We start from the raw sequence: 17,010 nt of genomic DNA on the forward strand, positions 1-17,010 counted from the left end.
GGGGGGCGGTGTGATTTTCACACGCGTAAAGGTTACGGCCAAAGAAATGGTTATATACAATTACAAGTCATAGAATAACGGATGCGATCATACCAACTCACATGCACCGGATCCCATCAGAACTCCGAAGTTAAGCGAGTTTGGGCGAGAGTAGTACTAGGATGGGTGACCTCCTGGGAAGTCCTCGTGTTGCATCCCCCCCACCTCTTTTTTAATTTTCGTAGTTATTGTTAGCGGCTTATTTATTAATTATATTTTTTGAATTTTCGAGGGACGGTCGTGATGAACATTTATTTATGAATTTCGTGCGATCGTTGGGGGGCGGTGTGATTTTCACACGCGTAAAGGTTACGGCCAAAGAAATGGTTATATACAATTACAAGTCATAGAATAACGGATGCGATCATACCAACTCACATGCACCGGATCCCATCAGAACTCCGAAGTTAAGCGAGTTTGGGCGAGAGTAGTACTAGGATGGGTGACCTCCTGGGAAGTCCTCGTGTTGCATCCCCCCCACCTCTTTTTTAATTTTCGTAGTTATTGTTAGCGGCTTATTTATTAATTATATTTTTTGAATTTTCGAGGGACGGTCGTGATGAACATTTATTTATGAATTTCGTGCGATCGTTGGGGGGCGGTGTGATTTTCACACGCGTAAAGGTTACGGCCAAAGAAATGGTTATATACAATTACAAGTCATAGAATAACGGATGCGATCATACCAACTCACATGCACCGGATCCCATCAGAACTCCGAAGTTAAGCGAGTTTGGGCGAGAGTAGTACTAGGATGGGTGACCTCCTGGGAAGTCCTCGTGTTGCATCCCCCCCACCTCTTTTTTAATTTTCGTAGTTATTGTTAGCGGCTTATTTATTAATTATATTTTTTGAATTTTCGAGGGACGGTCGTGATGAACATTTATTTATGAATTTCGTGCGATCGTTGGGGGGCGGTGTGATTTTCACACGCGTAAAGGTTACGGCCAAAGAAATGGTTATATACAATTACAAGTCATAGAATAACGGATGCGATCATACCAACTCACATGCACCGGATCCCATCAGAACTCCGAAGTTAAGCGAGTTTGGGCGAGAGTAGTACTAGGATGGGTGACCTCCTGGGAAGTCCTCGTGTTGCATCCCCCCCACCTCTTTTTTAATTTTCGTAGTTATTGTTAGCGGCTTATTTATTAATTATATTTTTTGAATTTTCGAGGGACGGTCGTGATGAACATTTATTTATGAATTTCGTGCGATCGTTGGGGGGCGGTGTGATTTTCACACGCGTAAAGGTTACGGCCAAAGAAATGGTTATATACAATTACAAGTCATAGAATAACGGATGCGATCATACCAACTCACATGCACCGGATCCCATCAGAACTCCGAAGTTAAGCGAGTTTGGGCGAGAGTAGTACTAGGATGGGTGACCTCCTGGGAAGTCCTCGTGTTGCATCCCCCCCACCTCTTTTTTAATTTTCGTAGTTATTGTTAGCGGCTTATTTATTAATTATATTTTTTGAATTTTCGAGGGACGGTCGTGATGAACATTTATTTATGAATTTCGTGCGATCGTTGGGGGGCGGTGTGATTTTCACACGCGTAAAGGTTACGGCCAAAGAAATGGTTATATACAATTACAAGTCATAGAATAACGGATGCGATCATACCAACTCACATGCACCGGATCCCATCAGAACTCCGAAGTTAAGCGAGTTTGGGCGAGAGTAGTACTAGGATGGGTGACCTCCTGGGAAGTCCTCGTGTTGCATCCCCCCCACCTCTTTTTTAATTTTCGTAGTTATTGTTAGCGGCTTATTTATTAATTATATTTTTTGAATTTTCGAGGGACGGTCGTGATGAACATTTATTTATGAATTTCGTGCGATCGTTGGGGGGCGGTGTGATTTTCACACGCGTAAAGGTTACGGCCAAAGAAATGGTTATATACAATTACAAGTCATAGAATAACGGATGCGATCATACCAACTCACATGCACCGGATCCCATCAGAACTCCGAAGTTAAGCGAGTTTGGGCGAGAGTAGTACTAGGATGGGTGACCTCCTGGGAAGTCCTCGTGTTGCATCCCCCCCACCTCTTTTTTAATTTTCGTAGTTATTGTTAGCGGCTTATTTATTAATTATATTTTTTGAATTTTCGAGGGACGGTCGTGATGAACATTTATTTATGAATTTCGTGCGATCGTTGGGGGGCGGTGTGATTTTCACACGCGTAAAGGTTACGGCCAAAGAAATGGTTATATACAATTACAAGTCATAGAATAACGGATGCGATCATACCAACTCACATGCACCGGATCCCATCAGAACTCCGAAGTTAAGCGAGTTTGGGCGAGAGTAGTACTAGGATGGGTGACCTCCTGGGAAGTCCTCGTGTTGCATCCCCCCCACCTCTTTTTTAATTTTCGTAGTTATTGTTAGCGGCTTATTTATTAATTATATTTTTTGAATTTTCGAGGGACGGTCGTGATGAACATTTATTTATGAATTTCGTGCGATCGTTGGGGGGCGGTGTGATTTTCACACGCGTAAAGGTTACGGCCAAAGAAATGGTTATATACAATTACAAGTCATAGAATAACGGATGCGATCATACCAACTCACATGCACCGGATCCCATCAGAACTCCGAAGTTAAGCGAGTTTGGGCGAGAGTAGTACTAGGATGGGTGACCTCCTGGGAAGTCCTCGTGTTGCATCCCCCCCACCTCTTTTTTAATTTTCGTAGTTATTGTTAGCGGCTTATTTATTAATTATATTTTTTGAATTTTCGAGGGACGGTCGTGATGAACATTTATTTATGAATTTCGTGCGATCGTTGGGGGGCGGTGTGATTTTCACACGCGTAAAGGTTACGGCCAAAGAAATGGTTATATACAATTACAAGTCATAGAATAACGGATGCGATCATACCAACTCACATGCACCGGATCCCATCAGAACTCCGAAGTTAAGCGAGTTTGGGCGAGAGTAGTACTAGGATGGGTGACCTCCTGGGAAGTCCTCGTGTTGCATCCCCCCCACCTCTTTTTTAATTTTCGTAGTTATTGTTAGCGGCTTATTTATTAATTATATTTTTTGAATTTTCGAGGGACGGTCGTGATGAACATTTATTTATGAATTTCGTGCGATCGTTGGGGGGCGGTGTGATTTTCACACGCGTAAAGGTTACGGCCAAAGAAATGGTTATATACAATTACAAGTCATAGAATAACGGATGCGATCATACCAACTCACATGCACCGGATCCCATCAGAACTCCGAAGTTAAGCGAGTTTGGGCGAGAGTAGTACTAGGATGGGTGACCTCCTGGGAAGTCCTCGTGTTGCACCCCCCCCACCTCTTTTTTAATTTTCGTAGTTATTGTTAGCGGCTTATTTATTAATTATATTTTTTGAATTTTCGAGGGACGGTCGTGATGAACATTTATTTATGAATTTCGTGCGATCGTTGGGGGGCGGTGTGATTTTCACACGCGTAAAGGTTACGGCCAAAGAAATGGTTATATACAATTACAAGTCATAGAATAACGGATGCGATCATACCAACTCACATGCACCGGATCCCATCAGAACTCCGAAGTTAAGCGAGTTTGGGCGAGAGTAGTACTAGGATGGGTGACCTCCTGGGAAGTCCTCGTGTTGCATCCCCCCCACCTCTTTTTTAATTTTCGTAGTTATTGTTAGCGGCTTATTTATTAATTATATTTTTTGAATTTTCGAGGGACGGTCGTGATGAACATTTATTTATGAATTTCGTGCGATCGTTGGGGGGCGGTGTGATTTTCACACGCGTAAAGGTTACGGCCAAAGAAATGGTTATATACAATTACAAGTCATAGAATAACGGATGCGATCATACCAACTCACATGCACCGGATCCCATCAGAACTCCGAAGTTAAGCGAGTTTGGGCGAGAGTAGTACTAGGATGGGTGACCTCCTGGGAAGTCCTCGTGTTGCATCCCCCCCACCTCTTTTTTAATTTTCGTAGTTATTGTTAGCGGCTTATTTATTAATTATATTTTTTGAATTTTCGAGGGACGGTCGTGATGAACATTTATTTATGAATTTCGTGCGATCGTTGGGGGGCGGTGTGATTTTCACACGCGTAAAGGTTACGGCCAAAGAAATGGTTATATACAATTACAAGTCATAGAATAACGGATGCGATCATACCAACTCACATGCACCGGATCCCATCAGAACTCCGAAGTTAAGCGAGTTTGGGCGAGAGTAGTACTAGGATGGGTGACCTCCTGGGAAGTCCTCGTGTTGCATCCCCCCCACCTCTTTTTTAATTTTCGTAGTTATTGTTAGCGGCTTATTTATTAATTATATTTTTTGAATTTTCGAGGGACGGTCGTGATGAACATTTATTTATGAATTTCGTGCGATCGTTGGGGGGCGGTGTGATTTTCACACGCGTAAAGGTTACGGCCAAAGAAATGGTTATATACAATTACAAGTCATAGAATAACGGATGCGATCATACCAACTCACATGCACCGGATCCCATCAGAACTCCGAAGTTAAGCGAGTTTGGGCGAGAGTAGTACTAGGATGGGTGACCTCCTGGGAAGTCCTCGTGTTGCATCCCCCCCACCTCTTTTTTAATTTTCGTAGTTATTGTTAGCGGCTTATTTATTAATTATATTTTTTGAATTTTCGAGGGACGGTCGTGATGAACATTTATTTATGAATTTCGTGCGATCGTTGGGGGGCGGTGTGATTTTCACACGCGTAAAGGTTACGGCCAAAGAAATGGTTATATACAATTACAAGTCATAGAATAACGGATGCGATCATACCAACTCACATGCACCGGATCCCATCAGAACTCCGAAGTTAAGCGAGTTTGGGCGAGAGTAGTACTAGGATGGGTGACCTCCTGGGAAGTCCTCGTGTTGCATCCCCCCCACCTCTTTTTTAATTTTCGTAGTTATTGTTAGCGGCTTATTTATTAATTATATTTTTTGAATTTTCGAGGGACGGTCGTGATGAACATTTATTTATGAATTTCGTGCGATCGTTGGGGGGCGGTGTGATTTTCACACGCGTAAAGGTTACGGCCAAAGAAATGGTTATATACAATTACAAGTCATAGAATAACGGATGCGATCATACCAACTCACATGCACCGGATCCCATCAGAACTCCGAAGTTAAGCGAGTTTGGGCGAGAGTAGTACTAGGATGGGTGACCTCCTGGGAAGTCCTCGTGTTGCATCCCCCCCACCTCTTTTTTAATTTTCGTAGTTATTGTTAGCGGCTTATTTATTAATTATATTTTTTGAATTTTCGAGGGACGGTCGTGATGAACATTTATTTATGAATTTCGTGCGATCGTTGGGGGGCGGTGTGATTTTCACACGCGTAAAGGTTACGGCCAAAGAAATGGTTATATACAATTACAAGTCATAGAATAACGGATGCGATCATACCAACTCACATGCACCGGATCCCATCAGAACTCCGAAGTTAAGCGAGTTTGGGCGAGAGTAGTACTAGGATGGGTGACCTCCTGGGAAGTCCTCGTGTTGCATCCCCCCCACCTCTTTTTTAATTTTCGTAGTTATTGTTAGCGGCTTATTTATTAATTATATTTTTTGAATTTTCGAGGGACGGTCGTGATGAACATTTATTTATGAATTTCGTGCGATCGTTGGGGGGCGGTGTGATTTTCACACGCGTAAAGGTTACGGCCAAAGAAATGGTTATATACAATTACAAGTCATAGAATAACGGATGCGATCATACCAACTCACATGCACCGGATCCCATCAGAACTCCGAAGTTAAGCGAGTTTGGGCGAGAGTAGTACTAGGATGGGTGACCTCCTGGGAAGTCCTCGTGTTGCATCCCCCCCACCTCTTTTTTAATTTTCGTAGTTATTGTTAGCGGCTTATTTATTAATTATATTTTTTGAATTTTCGAGGGACGGTCGTGATGAACATTTATTTATGAATTTCGTGCGATCGTTGGGGGGCGGTGTGATTTTCACACGCGTAAAGGTTACGGCCAAAGAAATGGTTATATACAATTACAAGTCATAGAATAACGGATGCGATCATACCAACTCACATGCACCGGATCCCATCAGAACTCCGAAGTTAAGCGAGTTTGGGCGAGAGTAGTACTAGGATGGGTGACCTCCTGGGAAGTCCTCGTGTTGCATCCCCCCCACCTCTTTTTTAATTTTCGTAGTTATTGTTAGCGGCTTATTTATTAATTATATTTTTTGAATTTTCGAGGGACGGTCGTGATGAACATTTATTTATGAATTTCGTGCGATCGTTGGGGGGCGGTGTGATTTTCACACGCGTAAAGGTTACGGCCAAAGAAATGGTTATATACAATTACAAGTCATAGAATAACGGATGCGATCATACCAACTCACATGCACCGGATCCCATCAGAACTCCGAAGTTAAGCGAGTTTGGGCGAGAGTAGTACTAGGATGGGTGACCTCCTGGGAAGTCCTCGTGTTGCATCCCCCCCACCTCTTTTTTAATTTTCGTAGTTATTGTTAGCGGCTTATTTATTAATTATATTTTTTGAATTTTCGAGGGACGGTCGTGATGAACATTTATTTATGAATTTCGTGCGATCGTTGGGGGGCGGTGTGATTTTCACACGCGTAAAGGTTACGGCCAAAGAAATGGTTATATACAATTACAAGTCATAGAATAACGGATGCGATCATACCAACTCACATGCACCGGATCCCATCAGAACTCCGAAGTTAAGCGAGTTTGGGCGAGAGTAGTACTAGGATGGGTGACCTCCTGGGAAGTCCTCGTGTTGCATCCCCCCCACCTCTTTTTTAATTTTCGTAGTTATTGTTAGCGGCTTATTTATTAATTATATTTTTTGAATTTTCGAGGGACGGTCGTGATGAACATTTATTTATGAATTTCGTGCGATCGTTGGGGGGCGGTGTGATTTTCACACGCGTAAAGGTTACGGCCAAAGAAATGGTTATATACAATTACAAGTCATAGAATAACGGATGCGATCATACCAACTCACATGCACCGGATCCCATCAGAACTCCGAAGTTAAGCGAGTTTGGGCGAGAGTAGTACTAGGATGGGTGACCTCCTGGGAAGTCCTCGTGTTGCATCCCCCCCACCTCTTTTTTAATTTTCGTAGTTATTGTTAGCGGCTTATTTATTAATTATATTTTTTGAATTTTCGAGGGACGGTCGTGATGAACATTTATTTATGAATTTCGTGCGATCGTTGGGGGGCGGTGTGATTTTCACACGCGTAAAGGTTACGGCCAAAGAAATGGTTATATACAATTACAAGTCATAGAATAACGGATGCGATCATACCAACTCACATGCACCGGATCCCATCAGAACTCCGAAGTTAAGCGAGTTTGGGCGAGAGTAGTACTAGGATGGGTGACCTCCTGGGAAGTCCTCGTGTTGCATCCCCCCCACCTCTTTTTTAATTTTCGTAGTTATTGTTAGCGGCTTATTTATTAATTATATTTTTTGAATTTTCGAGGGACGGTCGTGATGAACATTTATTTATGAATTTCGTGCGATCGTTGGGGGGCGGTGTGATTTTCACACGCGTAAAGGTTACGGCCAAAGAAATGGTTATATACAATTACAAGTCATAGAATAACGGATGCGATCATACCAACTCACATGCACCGGATCCCATCAGAACTCCGAAGTTAAGCGAGTTTGGGCGAGAGTAGTACTAGGATGGGTGACCTCCTGGGAAGTCCTCGTGTTGCATCCCCCCCACCTCTTTTTTAATTTTCGTAGTTATTGTTAGCGGCTTATTTATTAATTATATTTTTTGAATTTTCGAGGGACGGTCGTGATGAACATTTATTTATGAATTTCGTGCGATCGTTGGGGGGCGGTGTGATTTTCACACGCGTAAAGGTTACGGCCAAAGAAATGGTTATATACAATTACAAGTCATAGAATAACGGATGCGATCATACCAACTCACATGCACCGGATCCCATCAGAACTCCGAAGTTAAGCGAGTTTGGGCGAGAGTAGTACTAGGATGGGTGACCTCCTGGGAAGTCCTCGTGTTGCATCCCCCCCACCTCTTTTTTAATTTTCGTAGTTATTGTTAGCGGCTTATTTATTAATTATATTTTTTGAATTTTCGAGGGACGGTCGTGATGAACATTTATTTATGAATTTCGTGCGATCGTTGGGGGGCGGTGTGATTTTCACACGCGTAAAGGTTACGGCCAAAGAAATGGTTATATACAATTACAAGTCATAGAATAACGGATGCGATCATACCAACTCACATGCACCGGATCCCATCAGAACTCCGAAGTTAAGCGAGTTTGGGCGAGAGTAGTACTAGGATGGGTGACCTCCTGGGAAGTCCTCGTGTTGCATCCCCCCCACCTCTTTTTTAATTTTCGTAGTTATTGTTAGCGGCTTATTTATTAATTATATTTTTTGAATTTTCGAGGGACGGTCGTGATGAACATTTATTTATGAATTTCGTGCGATCGTTGGGGGGCGGTGTGATTTTCACACGCGTAAAGGTTACGGCCAAAGAAATGGTTATATACAATTACAAGTCATAGAATAACGGATGCGATCATACCAACTCACATGCACCGGATCCCATCAGAACTCCGAAGTTAAGCGAGTTTGGGCGAGAGTAGTACTAGGATGGGTGACCTCCTGGGAAGTCCTCGTGTTGCATCCCCCCCACCTCTTTTTTAATTTTCGTAGTTATTGTTAGCGGCTTATTTATTAATTATATTTTTTGAATTTTCGAGGGACGGTCGTGATGAACATTTATTTATGAATTTCGTGCGATCGTTGGGGGGCGGTGTGATTTTCACACGCGTAAAGGTTACGGCCAAAGAAATGGTTATATACAATTACAAGTCATAGAATAACGGATGCGATCATACCAACTCACATGCACCGGATCCCATCAGAACTCCGAAGTTAAGCGAGTTTGGGCGAGAGTAGTACTAGGATGGGTGACCTCCTGGGAAGTCCTCGTGTTGCATCCCCCCCACCTCTTTTTTAATTTTCGTAGTTATTGTTAGCGGCTTATTTATTAATTATATTTTTTGAATTTTCGAGGGACGGTCGTGATGAACATTTATTTATGAATTTCGTAGCGATCGTTGGGGGGCGGTGTGATTTTCACACGCGTAAAGGTTACGGCCAAAGAAATGGTTATATACAATTACAAGTCATAGAATAACGGATGCGATCATACCAACTCACATGCACCGGATCCCATCAGAACTCCGAAGTTAAGCGAGTTTGGGCGAGAGTAGTACTAGGATGGGTGACCTCCTGGGAAGTCCTCGTGTTGCATCCCCCCCACCTCTTTTTTAATTTTCGTAGTTATTGTTAGCGGCTTATTTATTAATTATATTTTTTGAATTTTCGAGGGACGGTCGTGATGAACATTTATTTATGAATTTCGTGCGATCGTTGGGGGGCGGTGTGATTTTCACACGCGTAAAGGTTACGGCCAAAGAAATGGTTATATACAATTACAAGTCATAGAATAACGGATGCGATCATACCAACTCACATGCACCGGATCCCATCAGAACTCCGAAGTTAAGCGAGTTTGGGCGAGAGTAGTACTAGGATGGGTGACCTCCTGGGAAGTCCTCGTGTTGCATCCCCCCCACCTCTTTTTTAATTTTCGTAGTTATTGTTAGCGGCTTATTTATTAATTATATTTTTTGAATTTTCGAGGGACGGTCGTGATGAACATTTATTTATGAATTTCGTGCGATCGTTGGGGGGCGGTGTGATTTTCACACGCGTAAAGGTTACGGCCAAAGAAATGGTTATATACAATTACAAGTCATAGAATAACGGATGCGATCATACCAACTCACATGCACCGGATCCCATCAGAACTCCGAAGTTAAGCGAGTTTGGGCGAGAGTAGTACTAGGATGGGTGACCTCCTGGGAAGTCCTCGTGTTGCATCCCCCCCACCTCTTTTTTAATTTTCGTAGTTATTGTTAGCGGCTTATTTATTAATTATATTTTTTGAATTTTCGAGGGACGGTCGTGATGAACATTTATTTATGAATTTCGTGCGATCGTTGGGGGGCGGTGTGATTTTCACACGCGTAAAGGTTACGGCCAAAGAAATGGTTATATACAATTACAAGTCATAGAATAACGGATGCGATCATACCAACTCACATGCACCGGATCCCATCAGAACTCCGAAGTTAAGCGAGTTTGGGCGAGAGTAGTACTAGGATGGGTGACCTCCTGGGAAGTCCTCGTGTTGCATCCCCCCCACCTCTTTTTTAATTTTCGTAGTTATTGTTAGCGGCTTATTTATTAATTATATTTTTTGAATTTTCGAGGGACGGTCGTGATGAACATTTATTTATGAATTTCGTGCGATCGTTGGGGGGCGGTGTGATTTTCACACGCGTAAAGGTTACGGCCAAAGAAATGGTTATATACAATTACAAGTCATAGAATAACGGATGCGATCATACCAACTCACATGCACCGGATCCCATCAGAACTCCGAAGTTAAGCGAGTTTGGGCGAGAGTAGTACTAGGATGGGTGACCTCCTGGGAAGTCCTCGTGTTGCATCCCCCCCACCTCTTTTTTAATTTTCGTAGTTATTGTTAGCGGCTTATTTATTAATTATATTTTTTGAATTTTCGAGGGACGGTCGTGATGAACATTTATTTATGAATTTCGTGCGATCGTTGGGGGGCGGTGTGATTTTCACACGCGTAAAGGTTACGGCCAAAGAAATGGTTATATACAATTACAAGTCATAGAATAACGGATGCGATCATACCAACTCACATGCACCGGATCCCATCAGAACTCCGAAGTTAAGCGAGTTTGGGCGAGAGTAGTACTAGGATGGGTGACCTCCTGGGAAGTCCTCGTGTTGCATCCCCCCCACCTCTTTTTTAATTTTCGTAGTTATTGTTAGCGGCTTATTTATTAATTATATTTTTTGAATTTTCGAGGGACGGTCGTGATGAACATTTATTTATGAATTTCGTGCGATCGTTGGGGGGCGGTGTGATTTTCACACGCGTAAAGGTTACGGCCAAAGAAATGGTTATATACAATTACAAGTCATAGAATAACGGATGCGATCATACCAACTCACATGCACCGGATCCCATCAGAACTCCGAAGTTAAGCGAGTTTGGGCGAGAGTAGTACTAGGATGGGTGACCTCCTGGGAAGTCCTCGTGTTGCATCCCCCCCACCTCTTTTTTAATTTTCGTAGTTATTGTTAGCGGCTTATTTATTAATTATATTTTTTGAATTTTCGAGGGACGGTCGTGATGAACATTTATTTATGAATTTCGTGCGATCGTTGGGGGGCGGTGTGATTTTCACACGCGTAAAGGTTACGGCCAAAGAAATGGTTATATACAATTACAAGTCATAGAATAACGGATGCGATCATACCAACTCACATGCACCGGATCCCATCAGAACTCCGAAGTTAAGCGAGTTTGGGCGAGAGTAGTACTAGGATGGGTGACCTCCTGGGAAGTCCTCGTGTTGCATCCCCCCCACCTCTTTTTTAATTTTCGTAGTTATTGTTAGCGGCTTATTTATTAATTATATTTTTTGAATTTTCGAGGGACGGTCGTGATGAACATTTATTTATGAATTTCGTGCGATCGTTGGGGGGCGGTGTGATTTTCACACGCGTAAAGGTTACGGCCAAAGAAATGGTTATATACAATTACAAGTCATAGAATAACGGATGCGATCATACCAACTCACATGCACCGGATCCCATCAGAACTCCGAAGTTAAGCGAGTTTGGGCGAGAGTAGTACTAGGATGGGTGACCTCCTGGGAAGTCCTCGTGTTGCATCCCCCCCACCTCTTTTTTAATTTTCGTAGTTATTGTTAGCGGCTTATTTATTAATTATATTTTTTGAATTTTCGAGGGACGGTCGTGATGAACATTTATTTATGAATTTCGTGCGATCGTTGGGGGGCGGTGTGATTTTCACACGCGTAAAGGTTACGGCCAAAGAAATGGTTATATACAATTACAAGTCATAGAATAACGGATGCGATCATACCAACTCACATGCACCGGATCCCATCAGAACTCCGAAGTTAAGCGAGTTTGGGCGAGAGTAGTACTAGGATGGGTGACCTCCTGGGAAGTCCTCGTGTTGCATCCCCCCCACCTCTTTTTTAATTTTCGTAGTTATTGTTAGCGGCTTATTTATTAATTATATTTTTTGAATTTTCGAGGGACGGTCGTGATGAACATTTATTTATGAATTTCGTGCGATCGTTGGGGGGCGGTGTGATTTTCACACGCGTAAAGGTTACGGCCAAAGAAATGGTTATATACAATTACAAGTCATAGAATAACGGATGCGATCATACCAACTCACATGCACCGGATCCCATCAGAACTCCGAAGTTAAGCGAGTTTGGGCGAGAGTAGTACTAGGATGGGTGACCTCCTGGGAAGTCCTCGTGTTGCATCCCCCCCACCTCTTTTTTAATTTTCGTAGTTATTGTTAGCGGCTTATTTATTAATTATATTTTTTGAATTTTCGAGGGACGGTCGTGATGAACATTTATTTATGAATTTCGTGCGATCGTTGGGGGGCGGTGTGATTTTCACACGCGTAAAGGTTACGGCCAAAGAAATGGTTATATACAATTACAAGTCATAGAATAACGGATGCGATCATACCAACTCACATGCACCGGATCCCATCAGAACTCCGAAGTTAAGCGAGTTTGGGCGAGAGTAGTACTAGGATGGGTGACCTCCTGGGAAGTCCTCGTGTTGCATCCCCCCCACCTCTTTTTTAATTTTCGTAGTTATTGTTAGCGGCTTATTTATTAATTATATTTTTTGAATTTTCGAGGGACGGTCGTGATGAACATTTATTTATGAATTTCGTGCGATCGTTGGGGGGCGGTGTGATTTTCACACGCGTAAAGGTTACGGCCAAAGAAATGGTTATATACAATTACAAGTCATAGAATAACGGATGCGATCATACCAACTCACATGCACCGGATCCCATCAGAACTCCGAAGTTAAGCGAGTTTGGGCGAGAGTAGTACTAGGATGGGTGACCTCCTGGGAAGTCCTCGTGTTGCATCCCCCCCACCTCTTTTTTAATTTTCGTAGTTATTGTTAGCGGCTTATTTATTAATTATATTTTTTGAATTTTCGAGGGACGGTCGTGATGAACATTTATTTATGAATTTCGTGCGATCGTTGGGGGGCGGTGTGATTTTCACACGCGTAAAGGTTACGGCCAAAGAAATGGTTATATACAATTACAAGTCATAGAATAACGGATGCGATCATACCAACTCACATGCACCGGATCCCATCAGAACTCCGAAGTTAAGCGAGTTTGGGCGAGAGTAGTACTAGGATGGGTGACCTCCTGGGAAGTCCTCGTGTTGCATCCCCCCCACCTCTTTTTTAATTTTCGTAGTTATTGTTAGCGGCTTATTTATTAATTATATTTTTTGAATTTTCGAGGGACGGTCGTGATGAACATTTATTTATGAATTTCGTGCGATCGTTGGGGGGCGGTGTGATTTTCACACGCGTAAAGGTTACGGCCAAAGAAATGGTTATATACAATTACAAGTCATAGAATAACGGATGCGATCATACCAACTCACATGCACCGGATCCCATCAGAACTCCGAAGTTAAGCGAGTTTGGGCGAGAGTAGTACTAGGATGGGTGACCTCCTGGGAAGTCCTCGTGTTGCATCCCCCCCACCTCTTTTTTAATTTTCGTAGTTATTGTTAGCGGCTTATTTATTAATTATATTTTTTGAATTTTCGAGGGACGGTCGTGATGAACATTTATTTATGAATTTCGTGCGATCGTTGGGGGGCGGTGTGATTTTCACACGCGTAAAGGTTACGGCCAAAGAAATGGTTATATACAATTACAAGTCATAGAATAACGGATGCGATCATACCAACTCACATGCACCGGATCCCATCAGAACTCCGAAGTTAAGCGAGTTTGGGCGAGAGTAGTACTAGGATGGGTGACCTCCTGGGAAGTCCTCGTGTTGCATCCCCCCCACCTCTTTTTTAATTTTCGTAGTTATTGTTAGCGGCTTATTTATTAATTATATTTTTTGAATTTTCGAGGGACGGTCGTGATGAACATTTATTTATGAATTTCGTGCGATCGTTGGGGGGCGGTGTGATTTTCACACGCGTAAAGGTTACGGCCAAAGAAATGGTTATATACAATTACAAGTCATAGAATAACGGATGCGATCATACCAACTCACATGCACCGGATCCCATCAGAACTCCGAAGTTAAGCGAGTTTGGGCGAGAGTAGTACTAGGATGGGTGACCTCCTGGGAAGTCCTCGTGTTGCATCCCCCCCACCTCTTTTTTAATTTTCGTAGTTATTGTTAGCGGCTTATTTATTAATTATATTTTTTGAATTTTCGAGGGACGGTCGTGATGAACATTTATTTATGAATTTCGTGCGATCGTTGGGGGGCGGTGTGATTTTCACACGCGTAAAGGTTACGGCCAAAGAAATGGTTATATACAATTACAAGTCATAGAATAACGGATGCGATCATACCAACTCACATGCACCGGATCCCATCAGAACTCCGAAGTTAAGCGAGTTTGGGCGAGAGTAGTACTAGGATGGGTGACCTCCTGGGAAGTCCTCGTGTTGCATCCCCCCCACCTCTTTTTTAATTTTCGTAGTTATTGTTAGCGGCTTATTTATTAATTATATTTTTTGAATTTTCGAGGGACGGTCGTGATGAACATTTATTTATGAATTTCGTGCGATCGTTGGGGGGCGGTGTGATTTTCACACGCGTAAAGGTTACGGCCAAAGAAATGGTTATATACAATTACAAGTCATAGAATAACGGATGCGATCATACCAACTCACATGCACCGGATCCCATCAGAACTCCGAAGTTAAGCGAGTTTGGGCGAGAGTAGTACTAGGATGGGTGACCTCCTGGGAAGTCCTCGTGTTGCATCCCCCCCACCTCTTTTTTAATTTTCGTAGTTATTGTTAGCGGCTTATTTATTAATTATATTTTTTGAATTTTCGAGGGACGGTCGTGATGAACATTTATTTATGAATTTCGTGCGATCGTTGGGGGGCGGTGTGATTTTCACACGCGTAAAGGTTACGGCCAAAGAAATGGTTATATACAATTACAAGTCATAGAATAACGGATGCGATCATACCAACTCACATGCACCGGATCCCATCAGAACTCCGAAGTTAAGCGAGTTTGGGCGAGAGTAGTACTAGGATGGGTGACCTCCTGGGAAGTCCTCGTGTTGCATCCCCCCCACCTCTTTTTTAATTTTCGTAGTTATTGTTAGCGGCTTATTTATTAATTATATTTTTTGAATTTTCGAGGGACGGTCGTGATGAACATTTATTTATGAATTTCGTGCGATCGTTGGGGGGCGGTGTGATTTTCACACGCGTAAAGGTTACGGCCAAAGAAATGGTTATATACAATTACAAGTCATAGAATAACGGATGCGATCATACCAACTCACATGCACCGGATCCCATCAGAACTCCGAAGTTAAGCGAGTTTGGGCGAGAGTAGTACTAGGATGGGTGACCTCCTGGGAAGTCCTCGTGTTGCATCCCCCCCACCTCTTTTTTAATTTTCGTAGTTATTGTTAGCGGCTTATTTATTAATTATATTTTTTGAATTTTCGAGGGACGGTCGTGATGAACATTTATTTATGAATTTCGTGCGATCGTTGGGGGGCGGTGTGATTTTCACACGCGTAAAGGTTACGGCCAAAGAAATGGTTATATACAATTACAAGTCATAGAATAACGGATGCGATCATACCAACTCACATGCACCGGATCCCATCAGAACTCCGAAGTTAAGCGAGTTTGGGCGAGAGTAGTACTAGGATGGGTGACCTCCTGGGAAGTCCTCGTGTTGCATCCCCCCCACCTCTTTTTTAATTTTCGTAGTTATTGTTAGCGGCTTATTTATTAATTATATTTTTTGAATTTTCGAGGGACGGTCGTGATGAACATTTATTTATGAATTTCGTGCGATCGTTGGGGGGCGGTGTGATTTTCACACGCGTAAAGGTTACGGCCAAAGAAATGGTTATATACAATTACAAGTCATAGAATAACGGATGCGATCATACCAACTCACATGCACCGGATCCCATCAGAACTCCGAAGTTAAGCGAGTTTGGGCGAGAGTAGTACTAGGATGGGTGACCTCCTGGGAAGTCCTCGTGTTGCATCCCCCCCACCTCTTTTTTAATTTTCGTAGTTATTGTTAGCGGCTTATTTATTAATTATATTTTTTGAATTTTCGAGGGACGGTCGTGATGAACATTTATTTATGAATTTCGTGCGATCGTTGGGGGGCGGTGTGATTTTCACACGCGTAAAGGTTACGGCCAAAGAAATGGTTATATACAATTACAAGTCATAGAATAACGGATGCGATCATACCAACTCACATGCACCGGATCCCATCAGAACTCCGAAGTTAAGCGAGTTTGGGCGAGAGTAGTACTAGGATGGGTGACCTCCTGGGAAGTCCTCGTGTTGCATCCCCCCCACCTCTTTTTTAATTTTCGTAGTTATTGTTAGCGGCTTATTTATTAATTATATTTTTTGAATTTTCGAGGGACGGTCGTGATGAACATTTATTTATGAATTTCGTGCGATCGTTGGGGGGCGGTGTGATTTTCACACGCGTAAAGGTTACGGCCAAAGAAATGGTTATATACAATTACAAGTCATAGAATAACGGATGCGATCATACCAACTCACATGCACCGGATCCCATCAGAACTCCGAAGTTAAGCGAGTTTGGGCGAGAGTAGTACTAGGATGGGTGACCTCCTGGGAAGTCCTCGTGTTGCATCCCCCCCACCTCTTTTTTAATTTTCGTAGTTATTGTTAGCGGCTTATTTATTAATTATATTTTTTG

General features: G+C 42.7%; 54 non-coding genes across 54 annotated transcripts; all 54 read left to right on the forward strand.

The window, feature by feature from the left end:
• Positions 1-79: 79 nt before the first annotated feature.
• On the forward strand, positions 80-198 carry LOC126612946 (5S ribosomal RNA). The gene has a single exon (XR_007619494.1). It is a non-coding gene; the product is annotated as a 5S ribosomal RNA (ribosomal RNA).
• Positions 199-395: 197 nt separating this feature from the next.
• On the forward strand, positions 396-514 carry LOC126612947 (5S ribosomal RNA). Its single transcript, XR_007619495.1, has one exon. It is a non-coding gene; the product is annotated as a 5S ribosomal RNA (ribosomal RNA).
• Positions 515-711: 197 nt separating this feature from the next.
• Positions 712-830, forward strand: LOC126612948 (5S ribosomal RNA). The gene has a single exon (XR_007619496.1). It is a non-coding gene; the product is annotated as a 5S ribosomal RNA (ribosomal RNA).
• Positions 831-1,027: 197 nt separating this feature from the next.
• Positions 1,028-1,146, forward strand: LOC126612949 (5S ribosomal RNA). Its single transcript, XR_007619497.1, has one exon. It is a non-coding gene; the product is annotated as a 5S ribosomal RNA (ribosomal RNA).
• Positions 1,147-1,343: 197 nt separating this feature from the next.
• On the forward strand, positions 1,344-1,462 carry LOC126612950 (5S ribosomal RNA). The gene has a single exon (XR_007619499.1). It is a non-coding gene; the product is annotated as a 5S ribosomal RNA (ribosomal RNA).
• A 197-nt stretch (positions 1,463-1,659) lies between these two features.
• LOC126612951 (5S ribosomal RNA) lies at positions 1,660-1,778 on the forward strand. Its single transcript, XR_007619500.1, has one exon. It is a non-coding gene; the product is annotated as a 5S ribosomal RNA (ribosomal RNA).
• Positions 1,779-1,975: 197 nt separating this feature from the next.
• Positions 1,976-2,094, forward strand: LOC126612952 (5S ribosomal RNA). Its single transcript, XR_007619501.1, has one exon. It is a non-coding gene; the product is annotated as a 5S ribosomal RNA (ribosomal RNA).
• A 197-nt stretch (positions 2,095-2,291) lies between these two features.
• Positions 2,292-2,410, forward strand: LOC126612953 (5S ribosomal RNA). Its single transcript, XR_007619502.1, has one exon. It is a non-coding gene; the product is annotated as a 5S ribosomal RNA (ribosomal RNA).
• A 197-nt stretch (positions 2,411-2,607) lies between these two features.
• Positions 2,608-2,726, forward strand: LOC126612954 (5S ribosomal RNA). The gene has a single exon (XR_007619503.1). It is a non-coding gene; the product is annotated as a 5S ribosomal RNA (ribosomal RNA).
• Positions 2,727-2,923: 197 nt separating this feature from the next.
• Positions 2,924-3,042, forward strand: LOC126612956 (5S ribosomal RNA). The gene has a single exon (XR_007619504.1). It is a non-coding gene; the product is annotated as a 5S ribosomal RNA (ribosomal RNA).
• Positions 3,043-3,239: 197 nt separating this feature from the next.
• On the forward strand, positions 3,240-3,358 carry LOC126612917 (5S ribosomal RNA). The gene has a single exon (XR_007619464.1). It is a non-coding gene; the product is annotated as a 5S ribosomal RNA (ribosomal RNA).
• A 197-nt stretch (positions 3,359-3,555) lies between these two features.
• Positions 3,556-3,674, forward strand: LOC126612958 (5S ribosomal RNA). Its single transcript, XR_007619506.1, has one exon. It is a non-coding gene; the product is annotated as a 5S ribosomal RNA (ribosomal RNA).
• Positions 3,675-3,871: 197 nt separating this feature from the next.
• On the forward strand, positions 3,872-3,990 carry LOC126612959 (5S ribosomal RNA). Its single transcript, XR_007619507.1, has one exon. It is a non-coding gene; the product is annotated as a 5S ribosomal RNA (ribosomal RNA).
• A 197-nt stretch (positions 3,991-4,187) lies between these two features.
• On the forward strand, positions 4,188-4,306 carry LOC126612960 (5S ribosomal RNA). Its single transcript, XR_007619508.1, has one exon. It is a non-coding gene; the product is annotated as a 5S ribosomal RNA (ribosomal RNA).
• A 197-nt stretch (positions 4,307-4,503) lies between these two features.
• LOC126612961 (5S ribosomal RNA) lies at positions 4,504-4,622 on the forward strand. The gene has a single exon (XR_007619510.1). It is a non-coding gene; the product is annotated as a 5S ribosomal RNA (ribosomal RNA).
• A 197-nt stretch (positions 4,623-4,819) lies between these two features.
• On the forward strand, positions 4,820-4,938 carry LOC126612962 (5S ribosomal RNA). The gene has a single exon (XR_007619511.1). It is a non-coding gene; the product is annotated as a 5S ribosomal RNA (ribosomal RNA).
• Positions 4,939-5,135: 197 nt separating this feature from the next.
• LOC126612806 (5S ribosomal RNA) lies at positions 5,136-5,254 on the forward strand. Its single transcript, XR_007619338.1, has one exon. It is a non-coding gene; the product is annotated as a 5S ribosomal RNA (ribosomal RNA).
• Positions 5,255-5,451: 197 nt separating this feature from the next.
• On the forward strand, positions 5,452-5,570 carry LOC126612807 (5S ribosomal RNA). Its single transcript, XR_007619339.1, has one exon. It is a non-coding gene; the product is annotated as a 5S ribosomal RNA (ribosomal RNA).
• Positions 5,571-5,767: 197 nt separating this feature from the next.
• LOC126612808 (5S ribosomal RNA) lies at positions 5,768-5,886 on the forward strand. Its single transcript, XR_007619340.1, has one exon. It is a non-coding gene; the product is annotated as a 5S ribosomal RNA (ribosomal RNA).
• Positions 5,887-6,083: 197 nt separating this feature from the next.
• On the forward strand, positions 6,084-6,202 carry LOC126612809 (5S ribosomal RNA). Its single transcript, XR_007619341.1, has one exon. It is a non-coding gene; the product is annotated as a 5S ribosomal RNA (ribosomal RNA).
• Positions 6,203-6,399: 197 nt separating this feature from the next.
• Positions 6,400-6,518, forward strand: LOC126612810 (5S ribosomal RNA). The gene has a single exon (XR_007619343.1). It is a non-coding gene; the product is annotated as a 5S ribosomal RNA (ribosomal RNA).
• A 197-nt stretch (positions 6,519-6,715) lies between these two features.
• LOC126612812 (5S ribosomal RNA) lies at positions 6,716-6,834 on the forward strand. The gene has a single exon (XR_007619345.1). It is a non-coding gene; the product is annotated as a 5S ribosomal RNA (ribosomal RNA).
• A 197-nt stretch (positions 6,835-7,031) lies between these two features.
• On the forward strand, positions 7,032-7,150 carry LOC126612813 (5S ribosomal RNA). The gene has a single exon (XR_007619346.1). It is a non-coding gene; the product is annotated as a 5S ribosomal RNA (ribosomal RNA).
• A 197-nt stretch (positions 7,151-7,347) lies between these two features.
• Positions 7,348-7,466, forward strand: LOC126612814 (5S ribosomal RNA). Its single transcript, XR_007619347.1, has one exon. It is a non-coding gene; the product is annotated as a 5S ribosomal RNA (ribosomal RNA).
• A 197-nt stretch (positions 7,467-7,663) lies between these two features.
• On the forward strand, positions 7,664-7,782 carry LOC126612815 (5S ribosomal RNA). Its single transcript, XR_007619349.1, has one exon. It is a non-coding gene; the product is annotated as a 5S ribosomal RNA (ribosomal RNA).
• Positions 7,783-7,979: 197 nt separating this feature from the next.
• On the forward strand, positions 7,980-8,098 carry LOC126612816 (5S ribosomal RNA). Its single transcript, XR_007619350.1, has one exon. It is a non-coding gene; the product is annotated as a 5S ribosomal RNA (ribosomal RNA).
• Positions 8,099-8,295: 197 nt separating this feature from the next.
• Positions 8,296-8,414, forward strand: LOC126612817 (5S ribosomal RNA). Its single transcript, XR_007619351.1, has one exon. It is a non-coding gene; the product is annotated as a 5S ribosomal RNA (ribosomal RNA).
• Positions 8,415-8,611: 197 nt separating this feature from the next.
• LOC126612818 (5S ribosomal RNA) lies at positions 8,612-8,730 on the forward strand. The gene has a single exon (XR_007619352.1). It is a non-coding gene; the product is annotated as a 5S ribosomal RNA (ribosomal RNA).
• Positions 8,731-8,927: 197 nt separating this feature from the next.
• LOC126612819 (5S ribosomal RNA) lies at positions 8,928-9,046 on the forward strand. Its single transcript, XR_007619353.1, has one exon. It is a non-coding gene; the product is annotated as a 5S ribosomal RNA (ribosomal RNA).
• A 198-nt stretch (positions 9,047-9,244) lies between these two features.
• LOC126612820 (5S ribosomal RNA) lies at positions 9,245-9,363 on the forward strand. Its single transcript, XR_007619355.1, has one exon. It is a non-coding gene; the product is annotated as a 5S ribosomal RNA (ribosomal RNA).
• A 197-nt stretch (positions 9,364-9,560) lies between these two features.
• LOC126612821 (5S ribosomal RNA) lies at positions 9,561-9,679 on the forward strand. Its single transcript, XR_007619356.1, has one exon. It is a non-coding gene; the product is annotated as a 5S ribosomal RNA (ribosomal RNA).
• Positions 9,680-9,876: 197 nt separating this feature from the next.
• Positions 9,877-9,995, forward strand: LOC126612823 (5S ribosomal RNA). Its single transcript, XR_007619358.1, has one exon. It is a non-coding gene; the product is annotated as a 5S ribosomal RNA (ribosomal RNA).
• Positions 9,996-10,192: 197 nt separating this feature from the next.
• On the forward strand, positions 10,193-10,311 carry LOC126612824 (5S ribosomal RNA). The gene has a single exon (XR_007619359.1). It is a non-coding gene; the product is annotated as a 5S ribosomal RNA (ribosomal RNA).
• Positions 10,312-10,508: 197 nt separating this feature from the next.
• On the forward strand, positions 10,509-10,627 carry LOC126612825 (5S ribosomal RNA). The gene has a single exon (XR_007619361.1). It is a non-coding gene; the product is annotated as a 5S ribosomal RNA (ribosomal RNA).
• A 197-nt stretch (positions 10,628-10,824) lies between these two features.
• Positions 10,825-10,943, forward strand: LOC126612826 (5S ribosomal RNA). The gene has a single exon (XR_007619362.1). It is a non-coding gene; the product is annotated as a 5S ribosomal RNA (ribosomal RNA).
• A 197-nt stretch (positions 10,944-11,140) lies between these two features.
• On the forward strand, positions 11,141-11,259 carry LOC126612827 (5S ribosomal RNA). The gene has a single exon (XR_007619363.1). It is a non-coding gene; the product is annotated as a 5S ribosomal RNA (ribosomal RNA).
• Positions 11,260-11,456: 197 nt separating this feature from the next.
• Positions 11,457-11,575, forward strand: LOC126612828 (5S ribosomal RNA). Its single transcript, XR_007619364.1, has one exon. It is a non-coding gene; the product is annotated as a 5S ribosomal RNA (ribosomal RNA).
• A 197-nt stretch (positions 11,576-11,772) lies between these two features.
• On the forward strand, positions 11,773-11,891 carry LOC126612829 (5S ribosomal RNA). Its single transcript, XR_007619365.1, has one exon. It is a non-coding gene; the product is annotated as a 5S ribosomal RNA (ribosomal RNA).
• Positions 11,892-12,088: 197 nt separating this feature from the next.
• On the forward strand, positions 12,089-12,207 carry LOC126612830 (5S ribosomal RNA). Its single transcript, XR_007619367.1, has one exon. It is a non-coding gene; the product is annotated as a 5S ribosomal RNA (ribosomal RNA).
• A 197-nt stretch (positions 12,208-12,404) lies between these two features.
• On the forward strand, positions 12,405-12,523 carry LOC126612831 (5S ribosomal RNA). The gene has a single exon (XR_007619368.1). It is a non-coding gene; the product is annotated as a 5S ribosomal RNA (ribosomal RNA).
• A 197-nt stretch (positions 12,524-12,720) lies between these two features.
• LOC126612832 (5S ribosomal RNA) lies at positions 12,721-12,839 on the forward strand. Its single transcript, XR_007619369.1, has one exon. It is a non-coding gene; the product is annotated as a 5S ribosomal RNA (ribosomal RNA).
• A 197-nt stretch (positions 12,840-13,036) lies between these two features.
• On the forward strand, positions 13,037-13,155 carry LOC126612834 (5S ribosomal RNA). Its single transcript, XR_007619371.1, has one exon. It is a non-coding gene; the product is annotated as a 5S ribosomal RNA (ribosomal RNA).
• A 197-nt stretch (positions 13,156-13,352) lies between these two features.
• LOC126612835 (5S ribosomal RNA) lies at positions 13,353-13,471 on the forward strand. Its single transcript, XR_007619373.1, has one exon. It is a non-coding gene; the product is annotated as a 5S ribosomal RNA (ribosomal RNA).
• A 197-nt stretch (positions 13,472-13,668) lies between these two features.
• On the forward strand, positions 13,669-13,787 carry LOC126612836 (5S ribosomal RNA). Its single transcript, XR_007619374.1, has one exon. It is a non-coding gene; the product is annotated as a 5S ribosomal RNA (ribosomal RNA).
• A 197-nt stretch (positions 13,788-13,984) lies between these two features.
• Positions 13,985-14,103, forward strand: LOC126612837 (5S ribosomal RNA). Its single transcript, XR_007619375.1, has one exon. It is a non-coding gene; the product is annotated as a 5S ribosomal RNA (ribosomal RNA).
• Positions 14,104-14,300: 197 nt separating this feature from the next.
• LOC126612838 (5S ribosomal RNA) lies at positions 14,301-14,419 on the forward strand. Its single transcript, XR_007619376.1, has one exon. It is a non-coding gene; the product is annotated as a 5S ribosomal RNA (ribosomal RNA).
• Positions 14,420-14,616: 197 nt separating this feature from the next.
• On the forward strand, positions 14,617-14,735 carry LOC126612839 (5S ribosomal RNA). The gene has a single exon (XR_007619377.1). It is a non-coding gene; the product is annotated as a 5S ribosomal RNA (ribosomal RNA).
• A 197-nt stretch (positions 14,736-14,932) lies between these two features.
• LOC126612840 (5S ribosomal RNA) lies at positions 14,933-15,051 on the forward strand. The gene has a single exon (XR_007619379.1). It is a non-coding gene; the product is annotated as a 5S ribosomal RNA (ribosomal RNA).
• A 197-nt stretch (positions 15,052-15,248) lies between these two features.
• On the forward strand, positions 15,249-15,367 carry LOC126612841 (5S ribosomal RNA). Its single transcript, XR_007619380.1, has one exon. It is a non-coding gene; the product is annotated as a 5S ribosomal RNA (ribosomal RNA).
• Positions 15,368-15,564: 197 nt separating this feature from the next.
• LOC126612842 (5S ribosomal RNA) lies at positions 15,565-15,683 on the forward strand. The gene has a single exon (XR_007619381.1). It is a non-coding gene; the product is annotated as a 5S ribosomal RNA (ribosomal RNA).
• A 197-nt stretch (positions 15,684-15,880) lies between these two features.
• On the forward strand, positions 15,881-15,999 carry LOC126612843 (5S ribosomal RNA). The gene has a single exon (XR_007619382.1). It is a non-coding gene; the product is annotated as a 5S ribosomal RNA (ribosomal RNA).
• A 197-nt stretch (positions 16,000-16,196) lies between these two features.
• LOC126612845 (5S ribosomal RNA) lies at positions 16,197-16,315 on the forward strand. The gene has a single exon (XR_007619385.1). It is a non-coding gene; the product is annotated as a 5S ribosomal RNA (ribosomal RNA).
• Positions 16,316-16,512: 197 nt separating this feature from the next.
• LOC126612846 (5S ribosomal RNA) lies at positions 16,513-16,631 on the forward strand. Its single transcript, XR_007619386.1, has one exon. It is a non-coding gene; the product is annotated as a 5S ribosomal RNA (ribosomal RNA).
• Positions 16,632-16,828: 197 nt separating this feature from the next.
• On the forward strand, positions 16,829-16,947 carry LOC126612847 (5S ribosomal RNA). Its single transcript, XR_007619387.1, has one exon. It is a non-coding gene; the product is annotated as a 5S ribosomal RNA (ribosomal RNA).
• The last annotated feature ends 63 nt before the right edge of the window (positions 16,948-17,010 follow it).

Source organism: Malus sylvestris (assembly GCF_916048215.2).
Source record: "Malus sylvestris chromosome 4 unlocalized genomic scaffold, drMalSylv7.2 SUPER_4_unloc_2, whole genome shotgun sequence".
NCBI lineage: Eukaryota > Viridiplantae > Streptophyta > Magnoliopsida > Rosales > Rosaceae > Malus > Malus sylvestris.